Here is a 16,088-nt window from a genome sequence, read left to right on the forward strand (position 1 = left end):
CTACCATATGAATTTATTTTCCACTTTGTTATTTATATATTATTAATCCTTCATACAGAATTGTACATAAACAAGTACATGTATAACAAAGAAACAAACACGAACTATAAGTAATGGTTCCAGTATTCAATCTACTGCGTTACACACAATCTACTGGGTTACACACAATCTACTGGGTTACACACAATCTACTGGGTTACACACAATCTACTGGGTTACACACAATCTACTGGGTTACACACAATCTACTGGGTTACACACAATCTACTGGGTTACACACAATCTACTGGGTTACACACAATGAGACATCATGACAGTACTCAATCTACTGGGTTACACACAATGAGACATCATGACAGTACTCAATCTACTGTGTTACACACAATAAGACATCATGACAGTACTCAATCTACTGGGTTACACACAATCTACTGGGTTACACACAATCTACTGGGTTACACACAATCTACTGGGTTACACACAACCTACTGCGTTACACACAATCTACTGGGTTACACACAATCTACTGGGTTACACACAATGAGACATCATGACAGTACAATGCTGTCTATAACTTACACAACCGATACTCACCCACACCTGTGAGTAATTATAAGAATGATACAAAACAAAATTACAGTACCCCTCAAAATGTATACTTTCACTGACCAGATTATACAAATAAACCCCGTTCTTCTGACCTTTAATATATTGTTATTTAAAACATAGAACAAATACAATAATGTATAAGATTATAAAATTATAAACCATACTAGATATTACAAAACCTCTAGTACACAATCCCGGTACATTTAAAGAACCCCATAAATCATGGCCATATTACAACCATATACATAACCCACAACCATATACATAACCCACAACCATATACATAACCCACAACCATATACATAACCCACAACCATATACATAACCCACAACCATATACATAACCCACAACCATATACATAACCCACAACCATATACATAACCCACAACCATATACATAACCCACAACCATATACATAACCCACAACCATATACATAACCCACAACCATATACATAACCCACAACCATATACATAACCCACGACCATATACATAACCCACAACCATATACATAACCCACAACCATATACATAACTCACAACCATATACATAACCCACAACCATATACATAACCCACAACCATATACATAACCCACAACCATATACATAACCCACAACCATATACATAACCCACAACCATATACATAACCCACGACCATATACATAACCCACAACCATATACATAACCCACAACCATATACATAACTCACAACCATATACATAACCCACAACCATATACATAACCCACAACCATATACATAACCCACAACCATATACATAACCCACAACCATATACATAACCCACAACCATATACATAACCCACAACCATATACATAACCCACAACCATATACATAACCCACAACCATATACATAACCTACAAACCCTCCTTTTACAATAATCATTATTGCCAGTGCAGACACAGCTGACCCTTCTACCCCCCCCCCCCGTATGTACAGTCCCCATTCTAAATAACATACATTAATTTTCCTAATGAATGGTCATTGATAACAATTTCAACTAAAATAACCCAACCAACCGACTTTCAAACAAAAACAGTCGGAGTCATTATAAAACATGTAGGAATGAGTCCTACAATCATATATATATATGTATACATATACACATGCATATACACACATACGTGTATGTGCACTTATTCGTACAGAACTAACTGGATCATACATAGAAATAAAGCGCTAAATGACTTGTCTGCAAATAAACTAAAAATATTACATTCAATGATAGAACTATACCTAAGACATTGGTTCCCACAAACACACCTACACACACACAAAGTTAATGTTACCAATTAACACTCATTATATAATAGGACCTTCCATACAAAATAAGGGTATATATAAACCCCATCAAATACTTATATATTTTCGTACATAGTGCATAAAGTACCCATTCCATACGATAAAAAAGAGACGTATGACAAGACTAAATCTATCATCAGATTCGAATATATAAAACATAACCTCACAATATACATATAAATATAAACCCCCTATATAAAATGGTTGTTATAACAATAAGAGAAAAAAACGAAAATCACATACAACTTTTGACTCTGTGATTTTACAAATTCATAAGGTCTACATACCCTGGAGCCCCCAACGGCTCCCTACAATAAACTTTACCCACATCAACCACCTTGCAAACCAATCAACCTTCCTCATCAGGCTTCCAATCACTCCAAGAGGACACACCACTGAAGAGACCAACCCCTTGCCTCTCACCCATCACCAAACGGAGTTTTTTTTTTATATTTTATTTAAACTCAGGTACAAAATTATATGGGAACATAATCAATATGTAACAAGATACAGGCAGTAAAACGATAATCTGCAGTGACTACACAAATACCAAAGAAGCACTTATATAATGACATCAGAATTGGCTGCTGCACTCCAATCAAACACTACTTTTATGTACCGTGCTTCACGTGAAAAAATGGTCTTATAATAAAAACGATAGTCCTACTTAGTAATGCTGACACTCCCCCCCCCTTGAAAAACATACCACTTTCACCTGAGTATACTCATTGACATCTCTTATACATTTATTAGAGCATTAAGGACATCATTGACAACATGTATAAACACAATCCAGCCATCTAAAAGGCTGTCTATAATACAAGAAAAGTCTGAACATGAAGGCACACATCCACCAAAGAAACCAATCCACACCCTAACCCTCATATACCCCATGATAACAATCAATATCGTGCACGGTGGTGGATTTAATACACTACCGCTGACTCTTCACCCCATCCCCACATGCCTAGTAACTGTGTCTGCCGTCACCACTCATAACCTCCATCAGTCATTAAATTTAAAAATACATTAAGGTACAATAACAAAGGAATATGAGAACCCCTTATCGTCTCCGCCACAGAAAAATAAAAATGTTACATTTTCTAATTACATACTGCTGATTCATCTTTGTGCTTACAAAATATCCCCCATCCCCTATGCTTTTCATCTCTTTACTCCAAAGCTAAAAACCTTATTATACATTTCATCAATCAAAATTATATTACAATAAGCATAATAATATCAATACTTATCATCCGACTAATAGGTGTACATTATTATCACCCTGAGTTCCATGAAATTTACATAAGAATTAATACATATATTGACAATCCTCACAATCCTTCTTGCCTTCTAAATACAGTGTACATATATCCAATGACATTTCGTTATGATCCAATCATATTTACTTTACACTTCCCCTTTTCCCTAGTGCAAGATAAATGCCACTTGCACTAGAGTCACAACACCTTACATTTGTTCACTTAAAACGTATAAAAAAAGAACTAACATAAATAACTTATAACAATATATAGATAGTAATTATTTGACAAAGTGAAGAATACCAACTAATATGGTTAACAGTACACTAGAAATTGTAACTCACTAATACATATTCCCATTTTTTTATGTATTATGTTCAACAAGATATCTATATTTATTAACAATGTTCCAGAGCAATATCAGACTTACTCCGTCATGCACTAAGTTACACAATATAACTTATGGCTCCTAATAAAACATGTACCGGGCAGTACTACCTCAATCATTAACAAAACCAACCTGGCAAAAGACACTTCAGAAAGCCACCCCTTGCCATCCCCTGACCCCATGCTATTTGTATTAAAAAAACACAAACTCACGTTCCCTTCCATGCTCAAGTTCGTACCTGACGTCGAAAGTCATAAAACCCCTGTCTCTTAACCAAATGTCACCAGTTCACCCCCCCTACGCCCCGCCCCCATTCCTAACGACTTTACACCCATATGCTCCACTACCACACACTTTTATTCCACCTTCCATCCTCCACTAATCTCAAAAAAGAACAAGAATGCCAGTTTAGGGAGAACCAGCCCAATCCAGCTCTAAACTACACCCAACCCTAACATTACACCTACCGACAGATTACGATAACCCAAGGGAAAACTATTTACCCACAACCTCCCATACAGTAGCCTATTTCTGCATACTGTACGATACACACTCGCCGCAAGCGCCCGCACCCTATATTCACCCCCCACCTCCCGCATGCACCAAGACACATACAAAAAATCTGCCACTACATACATCACTGCCCTCCGAATGTCCTTGGAAACCCCTCCCACATCAAAATGCAAAGCCCTCAAAGTCGAAATGTTTCTTCCCCCTCCCGCCACTATACCCAGAACTCTCGCTAACCATGCCTTTACAAAACCCAAGGTTTCACAAAAATATATGGCATGAAAAGCCGTCTCCTCTTCCACACAATGCAAACAAGTGCCAGCACCTACATAACCCATTCTATATAGCACTGACCTTGTAGCTAGAATTCCAATAAAGAATCTATAAACCACTTCACGAACCCTTGGCTTTAATCTGATCTTCCGAAAGTCTTCCCAAATGCCCCTCCAATCATACATTGGGTATGTAGCTACTCCCTGTATCACTGTACCCTGCCTACCTGTCCTCCCAAGCCTACTTACCCTTACTTTTTTTGCTTCCCTTACTGCCAACAAATTTTGCACCATATCTTCACACTCCAGTAGTGCCTTTCCCTTCCACCATTTTCGCACATCCTTCATGACCTCTCCCACCCTTCTACCCCTCTCCCCTCCCACCCTCAAGTATCGCTGCTTCACATACACTTCCTTCACTCGTGTGTCCAAAGGTATAAGACCCAGCCCACCCTGCTGCACGCCCATCATCACCACCTCCTTCCGTAGCCATGGCTTCCCATAACCCCACACATACCTCAAAACCACCCTCTCCAGTTCCTGAATATCACACGACCTCAGGGGATATATTTCTGCCACGCCCCACACTTTACTGTACACAAGTGTATTTACTACTACCACCCTCTGCTGCAATGTTACATCCCCAGCCCTCCACCCGCGCATCCTACCCATCGCTCTACTCACTACTTCCTTGGAATTTATTCTCTGTGCCTCCCCAGCGTCCGCCATATACACAACCCCACATATCTTAATTCTATCCACTACGTTCCACCCATACTGTTCCCCAAACCCCCCCCCCCACCCACGTGCCTACTTCTAATAACTTTGACTTTGCTCCATTAACCCTCATCCCTGTCGCCCCACCAAAAATCTCTATTATACATCGCACATTCCCCAATCCTATTTCCCCTCCTACCAAAACTGTGGTGTCATCCACATACCCCACAATACCACATCTCCCAGGACCCACCTCTCCCTGTTCCCACACTCCTTCCTCTATAAGCCTATGAAAAGGGTCCTGCATGCATGCAAAGAGGATTTGAGACAAGGGGCAACCCTGTCGCAAACCCATCCTCATCTGCACTGGCAACCCTAACTTCCCATTAACCTGAACCCTGACCGTTGCAGGCGTATACAAAGTAGTCGCCCAGCGCACAATCTCATCACCAAAACCCTGTTTTTTTAAAATACACCACAACATGTGTCTATCTACACTGTCATAAGCCTGCTTCCAATCAATCCCCAAGATCCCCCCCCGTTTTCTACCCTCCACAAAATCCTTAATTCTTCCATGCCCCTCACGCATACTTCGACCTGGAATCCCACACTGTCCTCTATGTAGGACTCGGTCAAGCACCTTTTTCATACGGTTACCTAAAACCTTCGCAAAAACTTTATAATCTGCACACATGAGGGAGATCGCCCTAAAAGCACCCAAGGTCTTCCCCCCCCTCCCTTATAGACCAAAACTACTACCCCCGTGCCCTGCGATTCCCCCAACACTCCCCTTTCCTTCATACAGTTAAACAACCGGACCAGACATTCCTTCATACAATCCCAATGTGTAATATAGAAATCATTAGGAATTCCATCAATTCCCGGCACTTTTCCCCTACTCAAGCCCATTATCGCCTCCTCCACCTCCTCCTTACTGATCCTACCCTCTATTACCGCACTCTCCTCCTCCCCTAAAAAACCTCGAATTCCTTCTCCCAGAATCTCTCCCTCCCTCTCTCCTCCCTCCCTCTGCTTAAAATTCTCCCTAAACCAATAATCAGCATAATTGCTCATTCCATCGGTGGTACTAAGTACCTGCCCCACCCTATATCCCCCCACCCCTTTACACACCTCTAATCCCATAATCGTGGTCATCTGTTGCCTATTCCTAAATCTCCTCAAAACACATCCAGACGGTTTGTCACCCCATAGAACCTCCTCTAAACCTTCCCTCACATGTATCGCATCAAAACGAGAATTTTGTATATCCCTCAATCTTCCCCTTAAAACCTCTATTTCTCCATGTCTAGCCCCCCCTCCCCCTTCATAACAATCATTTAGCTGCCCCTCTAAATATTTCTGTAAACCATACCTCCACCTCGCCTCATCCCTTCCTCTATGCTGGTAATACTCCCTAATCTGCAATTTAGCGTGCTTCTCCCACCATTCCAAGACATCCTCCTCTTCGTTGCGAGCCTCCCATAGTTGCTTCCACCATTCCCTAAAAAACAACCCCTCCCCCTCTCCCTGAAGTAGCCTCACATTCATTTTCCAATAACCCACATACCTACGAACCATCTCTTCCCATGCCATCTCTGCCAAAACGGCACGATGGTCCGAAAAACCTAAATCTATCGTCATTACACGTTCTACTGTTATATCTCGAGTTATATATATACGATCCAACCTGTGCTCTACTTTCCACCCATCGCCCCTGACTATGTCATAAACCCCTGCATCCCTCAACAAATCCCTCAATACCCCAAGCACACACCCTGCCCCTCTCGGTTCCACATCCTTATTCCTGATTACACAATTCCAATCCCCACCATATTATAGAAACCATTGGTAAACCCCGCATGTAGAAAAGCAAAACCTCCCTTACAAAATTCACCTTAACCCGTATGTTACTATCTGCCGGCATATATATCCCCAGAAAACATACTCTAATCTCGCCCCATATCCCTTCCACCCTCACCACCCTCCCCTCCCCTCCCTCTTCCCACTTGAGCATGTGGAATGGGCTGGACTCCCTCACTGCCACTGCCACCCCACCCTTTAATTTCCCTGAATTACCAACATACATCCTAAAACCGTTCAGCCTCAACTCTCTGCCATACTTGAAATTGTGTTCTTGAATAAAACACACATCAATGTTAAAACGCCGCAAAACATCCTCCAACCATACTCGTTTACCGTCAGCTCTAAGGCCATTCACGTTTATCGTTAGACACTTAAAGATTCAGAAAGGGTGGCTTTCCTCTATGTCTCTGTGTCCTGTCTGTTCCACTTTTTGCTGCTTCTGTCTTTTCTCGTGCACTCTTTCCCGCCTGTACCCCCTCCCCCCCTGTGCACTACCCCGCCCTTTCTTAATCACTCCTGCCCACGTCTTCCCTGTACGCTGAGCTGGTGTTATAACCTCCTCATCCGACGAGCCTCCAGCCCTCTTTCTAGATGTGCCCTCAATTTCCATATCAGTATTTCCATTGCCCTTGTGCACCTCAGCTTCCACCTGTAGCAACTGCAACATGCCAGGCTCTGACCCCAGAGGCTCTGGAATCTGCTCAATCAAGTCCTTCTCAACCGTCAGAATTCTCCTGTCTGTAGCTGGGTTCTCCTCCGCAGGCACGTCCAGGAAAGACTTAATCATCTCCTGTAGGGGCGTAGATAACTCCTGTGGATCACCAGTCTCTCCCACCCCCACAGGCTGCTGCTCAACTCCCGGGCCCGTTTGCGGGGGAGCATCCGAAGCTACTGGTAGTGTCACACAATTCTCTAACACACCCTCCACTTCGTCCACTCAATTACCTTTGCCTGCTGCACTCAGATTCTTCGGCAGAGGTTCCGCCTGAGACTCCGTGGTTACTTGCCGCTCCCAAGGCCGCGGCGCTGCTGCTCTACCACATCCGGCCGCCATGTAGTCAAAAGCGCCGCACAGGCGACACGTCTTTCGTTGTCCCGCGTAGGTCACGTACAGCTGAGTCCTAAAATCCTCCAGGACAACATACGATGGAATAGGTCTTCTTAAAGACATCTTGACGGTGTAAGATCCAGCCGGCAACCCTTCATAGATTCCCTCCGTCCATCGAACTAAAGTCATATCATGCACCTCACCATATCTTTGAAATGTCTCTCTGATATCTACATCGTCTGCCTCGAAAGGAACGTTGCGGATCCTCACCCAGGTGTAGTATTTTGAGGCATCCCGCAGGCGTACCTCCAGACCAGATGATACGGTGATGTTCTTCTCCTGGTACTGAGTCACCGTCCTTTCATATGCCTCCACTGTGCAGAACTTTATGAAGATTCATGATGATCCATTAAGTGCTATTCCGTGTAAGTCTTCAACTTCAATGCCAAACGTGTCCCGTATAATCGTTGGTAATAAAACAGAGGCATTCGTAGGGTAAATTGCCCCTTTAACAAGGTCAACACACACGGTGTTGCTCCTCCTGCGGTAGCTGGCAGCCATCTTGGTGAAAACAGGAAGTTGCGCACCAGAGAAAGCAAGAGTTGTTTGCTTAGTGCGTCCACTCAGCCCGAAAGCGAAGAGGACAATGTACCAAACGGAGTAGACGTTCAGCAGTAAGTCCACGATATCCCTCCGGAAAACTAATTACCCACCTTCCCCCATATAATTGTTTGTTCCTACATGCTGTCCTATAAAAACACGCCGCCAACACTTTTATCCTAATGTTTCCCTTCACCTCCCTCATCCCCCAAGAAACATACAAGTAATCAACTATTACATATCTGATAGCCCTCCCCACCTCTTTGGGTACCCCTCCCATATCTAATATTAAAGCCCTAAGGGGTGATATCTGTCCCCCCCAATAAAAAGAAAACCCTCTTCAACCACAATCGTACCCCCTCGAAAGCAGAACAAAAATATACTACATGAAAAGCCATTTCAAACTTCCCGACAAAAACCGCATGACGCCTCTCTCACAATACCCATTCGTCTTAGCACCTCTTTCGATGCTAACGTCCCCATAAGAAATCCATATACTAATTCCCTTGCTCTTGCCGGTATTCTTAATTTACTAAATTCCACCCATATCACTCTCCAATCATATGTGGGATACACTGCCATCCCTTGCATTGATTCCTGACGACGACCCAAACCCACTAACCATTTTACCTTGAGTTTTTTAACATTGCGTACCTTTAACATAAACCGCAACATATCTTCACACTCCACTAAGTCCCTGCCACCCCACATTTTGCGGATATCCCCCATCACCTCCCCCACCCGAAGACCCCTTTCCCCCGCTGCCCGAATATACCTCTGCTTCACATATAGTGCCTTCACCCTAGACCCTAATGCCATCAATCCCAATCCTCCCTGCCTTACCGCAGTCATTACCACATCTTTGCCCAACCACGCCCTCCCATAACCCCACACATACCTTAAGACTCTTCTTTGTAATTCCATAATATCCTGACTTCGTAATGGGTAAATTTCCGCCACTCCCCACACCTTACTATAAATCAGCGTATTTACCACCACAACCCTTTGATGCAAGGTTACATCCCCGCCCTTAGACTCCTGAGCCTACTCAAAGCTCTGTCCATTACCATTTCTGAATTAACCCTCCTGCTCTCCTGTGCATCTGCCAAAAACAAAATCCCACAAATCTTTAGCCTATCTACAGTTGTCCAACCAAACTCCTCCCCCAAGGTCCCTCCTACCCAAGCGCCTACCTCCAGCAACCGTGATTTCTGCTTATTAACTCTCATCCCAGTAGCATTCCCAAAAATCTCAATTACCCTTCCCACTTTACTTAAATCTTCTATCTCATTAAGTAAAACAGTTGTATCATCTACATAACCAACAATATTCCCACAAAATCCACCACTCTCCCCCATCCTTCCCATCCCACCATCAACCAGAACATAGAAAGGATTCTGCATACATGCAAAGAGTATTTGGGAGAGTGGACACCCCTGCCTTAAACCCCTCCCCATGCTTACAGAACTACCCAACCTACCATTTACCTGTACTCTCATTGATGCATTCTTATACAAAGTCCTCACTCATCCAACCACCCTCCCTCCAAAACCCATTCTCACCATACTCTCAATCAAAAATTCCCTATCCACATAATCATAAGCTTTCTCCCAATCCAGACCTAGTATACCTCCCTTATCACTACCCTCTAGGAAATCCCGAATACGTCCATGACCTACCCACATACTCCTCCCCGGGATATCAAACTGTCCCCCATGTATCATGGACCCCATGACCTTCTTCAGTCTATTACCCAAAATTTTCGCAAAAACCTTGTAATCCGCGCACATCAAAGATATTGCACGGTAAGCACTCAACTCTCTACCCCCCCCCCTTCTTTGGCACCAAAACTGTGACACCCGTACTTTGCGATGTGCCCAACTTCTCACTAGTTAACATATGATCCAATAGCCTAACAAAACACTGCCTAATACACCCCCAATGTGCTCTATAAAAATCATTTGGTATACCGTCTATCCCTGGTGTTTTCCCGGTACTCATCCCGAAAACTACCTCACTTATACCAACCTCCAACCCCACTCTATCCTGCTCACTTAAAATGCTATGGAACCCCCCTTCAAAAATACCCTCCCAGGAACCCCCCTCCCTCCAACTCCATTTCTCCCTAAACCAACTATCTGCATAGAGACTCATACTTTCCGTATTGGAGAGTACTCGACCCACTGGATACCCTCCCACCCCAGGGCTTGTCTCCAATTGTAGAATGGTGGTTACACTCTGTCGGTCCCTAAATTTACGTAAAACATACCCAGACGGGTTATCACCCCACAAAACATCCTCAAACCCCGCCCTAACCCTAATTGCATCAAACCTATCATTGTGTAATTCAGTGATTCTACTCCGCAGACTGTCCATATCATCCCTCCTACCACCTCCCCCAACATAACAATCTTGCAACTGTCCCTCCAGATAATTTTGCAACCCATAATGCCACCTCGCCTCTTCTCGTCCCCTAACCTTAAAAAAAAATCGCTATTCCCGGTTTTGCCTGCATTTCCCACAAATCTAACAGATCTATCTCCCTGTCCCTAGTCTCCCAAAAAGGCAACCACCAATCACTGAAAAAAGGCCCCTCCCCCTCCTCCTTAAGAAGCCTTACATTTAATTTCCAGTACCCAGAATAAATACGCACCACTCCATCCCACATCAAATCTGCTATTACCGCCCTGTGATCCGAAAACCCCACATCGAAGGTTTGCACCCTCACAACATCTATACCCTGCTTAATATAAATTCTGTCCAATCGCGCTTCATATCCCCTACGGACGAACGTATGCTCCACTAGGTATCCCCCCCTCCCCACCACATCAACAACCCCAATATCTCGCAATACATCCCTCAGCACACTCAGCACACAACCCGCCCCTCTCGGTTCGACATCACCACTCCTAATCACACAGTTCCAATCACCTCCTATTACTGTTATAGCAAGCAAACCTCTCAAGTGATACAGCAATACCTCTCTGACAAAATCTACTTTTACCCTGATATTGCTAGTTGCTGGCATGTAAACTCCTACGAAGCTAGCTCGACTCTCACCCCAGACACCATCCACCCTCACGATCCCTCCCCCCCCCTCTTCCCAACCGATGACATGCAAGGGGCTGGTCTCCTTTACCGCCACTGCTACGCCACCTTTCAATTGCAAACCACTAGTAACATAAATCTGATATCCTTTCACCCGCAACACACAACCAGCCCTGTGATTATGCTCTTGCAAAAAGCACATGTCAACATCAAACCGCCTTAAAAACCACTCCAACCAAACTTTCTTGACCTCAGTCTTAAGTCCATTAACATTAAGCGTGACACATCTGAAAATTACAGAAGGGGCGGCTTTCCCCTATGCCTCTGAAATTTACCCACTGCACTTTTCATATTATGTGTTCCTTTACCACTCGAGTTTTCCTATCATGTGGGAGTTCGACACGTGGATTAGGTAAGAAATACTCACGTAGGCTGTTATTACGTATAATTACAGATATGTGGTGAGAGCCCTGACAGCCGTTACCTTGTCTCCTCGCTCACTCTCGTCAACTAACTGACTGGCCGCCCACGTACCCATAGAGGGTCTTTGAATAATGCCAGGTCAGCGCAATATGAATAGACAGTGACTCAGAGAGACGGTTGGTCGTTGAGTCCACGGTACACTGGTTACTGGTAACTGGTTACTACTACTGAGAGCTCGGCGACGCTAACGTATGTCGTCCCGACATACAACTAATACAAACTAGAGATGGCAGGTGTACGGCTTGGGCTGATTCTATACAATGTCAAAGTACACAACAATTAAACATTATAACACATAAGTAGAACATTTCTCAGTAGTAGTAACCAGTTACCAGTACCCAGTGTACCGTGGACTCAACGACCAACCGTCTCTCTGAGTCACTGTCTATTCATATTGCGCTGACCTGGCATTATTCAAAGACCCTCTATGGGTACGTGGGCGGCCAGTCAGTCAGTGTTACGAGAGTGAGCAAGGAGATAGGTACGGCTGCAAGGGCGTTACACACATTATCTGTAATTATACGTAATAACAGCCTACGTGAGTATTTCTTACCTAATCCACGTGTCGAACTCCCACATGATAAATGGTAGAGCTCTCAGTAGTAGTAACCAGTTACCAGTAACCAGTGTACCATGGACTCAACGACCAACCGTCTCCCCTGAGTCACTGTCTATTCATATTGCGCTGACCTGGCATTATTCAAAGACCCTCTATGGGTACATGGGCGGCCAGTCAGTTAGTTGACGAGAGTGAGCGAGGAGACAAGGTAACGGCTGTCAGGGCTCTCACCACATATCTGTAATTATACGTAATAACAGCCTACGTGAGTATTTCTTACCTAATCCACGTGTCGAACTCCCACATGATAAATGGTGACAGCGGTGTGGAGCGTGGATTTACGTTTTTAAGGGTAATTCAAGAAGTTAGAAGGCTGTTTGTGAGTAGCGGCAGGGTCAAAGGTGAACCACCCACCACCAGCCACTACCCTCACTCACCACCTCCAGCCTGCAAGCCTGTTGCAGCCGTTTCAAGCTTCCTGGCTTAGTTCGTGTGCTAATTGCTTCAATCTCTGAGGGGTTGACCCGGATTTTGCAATTAAGCCAGTCAGTAAGCCAGACTGTGGAAGTGAACGCCAGTCAGCCTATCATCCAGCCTATCATCCAGCCTGTCTCCTGTCATCCAACTGCTCCTCCGTGCTTTGTGCATCGTTACACGTCTTCCAGCCAGCCATTCTCGTGGAATAATGCCAGGTCAGCGCAATATGAATAGACAGTGACTCAGAGAGACGGTTGGTCGTTGAGTCCACGGTACACTGGTTACTGGTAACTGGTTACTACTACTGAGATTCATGTGCAGTCACCTCCCCCCTCCCTTTCCCACTTTGCAACTCAGGCACACCTCTACCACTATGTGTCATCGGCTCCACAACCGCTGCCCATGACTTCTTCCCCGGCCTCTGCCACGGGGTAATTACCTCGTCTATCTCTGATGCCACAGTTCGTTTCCTAGAACTCCCACTTACACACATATCACCCTCAGACGAATCCTCCTGGTGTACCTCCACGGCCACCACACGCTCCAGCCCATTCTTACTCAAGTCTTCCTCCACAATTTGTTGTCCCTCCAACGCTCCAGCTTCACATGAACTGAGGACACCTTTTGCACAGGGTTCCTCCCCATCCAAAAAATCCTTGATCACATCTGCCAATAAACCAACCTGGGTTGAAGCTTCCTGGACGAAAGACTCCTCAAATGTCACCTTCGACTCCCCCGACGCCCCTGGGAGAGTGACACACGTCTCCGCTGCCACCACCTCCCGGTCGACCTCTTCACTCCAGAGGTCAGGCCTCCGGCCTCCGGAGGCATCAGAGCCAGGCACCAAATCACACGACTGTTGTATCACAATTGGAGCTTCCAGAATTCGAGAAGCCCGCCTCCTAGGACACTGGGCTGCAATGTGTTCATAAGAGCTACACAGACGACATGTTTTCCGTTGCCCAGCATAGTACACATAAACCTGTGTTCTACAACCGATCATCGTAACATAGGATGGTATAGGCCTTGTTAAAGACATTTTAAGGGTGTAAGAACCTTCCGGCATTCCTTCATACGGACCATCCCTCCACACCCCTATTGTTGCAGAATGCACTGTCCCATAACTGCGAAAAAACTCCTGTAGGCCATAAGCCGTAGCCTCGAAGGGTACATTCCGTACCTTCACCCATGTGAAGTACTTAGAGACGTCATGTAACACAACATCCATCGTTGAATTCACACTCATGCGTTGTTCCTAGTAATGCTCGACAATTCTTGTGTAGAAACCAGCTCGTAGAAATTTCACAAAGATTCTTGTTAAACCATTAAGAGCAACGCCATACAATTCCTCGTTGGGAATACCATATGTATCCCTGATGATGTTAGGGAGAAGGAAGTTCATCGTATCTCCACTTAACGTACCACGAACCAGCTCTATGCAGATAGTATTTACTCTCCGTTCCCCTCAAGGAAGGTTCCTTGATGTTGGTGAGGGGCTCTTGATTTAGGGAATTGGATCTGTGCTCCAGTTCCCCGAATTAAGCCTGAATGCCTTCCACATCCCCCCCAGGCGCTGTATAATCCTCCGGGTTTAGCGCTTCCCCCTTGATTATAATAATAATAATAATTTACTCTCCGTACTGTATGTTCCGCCATTTTGATATCCCAAAATGAGCAGCGCACGTCCTCACTACTCAATGGTTGTTGCTGAACTAAGGTTAGCTCGCCTGAAAACAGCAGAGGGGTGCAGAGCACAACCGCACTCCACCGTGGTCAGGCAGCGAATTCAGACATAGTTACTAGGCAAGTGGGGGGGGGGGGTTGAAGAGTCAGCGGTAGTGTATTAAACCCACCACCGTGCACGATGTTGATTGTTATCATGAGGTATATGAGGGTTAGGGTGTGGATTGGTTTCATTAGTGGATGTGTGCCATCATGTTCAGATATTCCTTGTATTATAGTCAGCCTTTTAGATGGCAGGATTGTGTTTTATACATGTTGTCAATGAAGTCCTTAAAGCTCTTATAAATATACAAGAGATGTCAATGAGTATACTAAGGAGAAAGTGGTAGTTTTTCAAGGGGGGGAGTATAAGCATTACTAGGTAGGACTATCGTTTTTTTTTTATTATAAGACCATCTTTTCATGTGAAGTACAGTACATAAAAGTAGTGTTTGATTGGAGTGCAACAGCCAGTCTGATGTCATTATATAAGTGCTTCTTTGGTATTTGTGTAATCACTGAAGATTATCGTTTTACTGCTTGTATCTTGTTACATATTGATTAAGTACCCATATATTTTGTACCTGAGTTTTAAATAAAATATAAAAAAAAAAACATACCTCGCAATAATAAAAATATTTCCTCAAGGAAGATACACCAGCTTTAAAAACTCATAATAAGCATTCTCTGTCACAAGGAAAACAATATCCCTGGTGTTAAATGTAACTTCAGATTTAAACAGCCTAGTGATAAAATGAACCTTCCTCTTGACAAGATTCCCCACAACTCAAATTTTAAACCCAATTAGAGGAGGCTCTTACAAGGCATCACACAGAAATTCCATTCCAAAAAATCATAGGGAAAAGATATCGGGTAAGTACTCAACGTATCCTCTTTTAGGTGATTTAATAATTTCCATAAAATATCACACAACAGTGAAAAAGTTAGGTACTGACAGACAGTGACTCCTAAGTGATATTAAGAGGTAGTCACTTGAAACTGTTATGAGAGGCGGCTCATGATCAGAGTGATGTGTGGGACAAATGTGTGTGAAACGTAATGGTGGTTTTCTTGGCTGTTGTATTTGTGAGAACCATAGTGGTGATTGACATAGTGGTGGTTGAAACAATAGAGTGTGATGTTGATGGTGTGAGTGGTGGTATTATTATTATTCGTGGTGGTGGTAATTTTGAGGGTTGTGGTTGAAG

Source organism: Cherax quadricarinatus, chromosome 32 (genome assembly GCF_038502225.1).
Source record: "Cherax quadricarinatus isolate ZL_2023a chromosome 32, ASM3850222v1, whole genome shotgun sequence".
Classification (NCBI taxonomy): Eukaryota; Metazoa; Arthropoda; class Malacostraca; order Decapoda; family Parastacidae; genus Cherax; species Cherax quadricarinatus.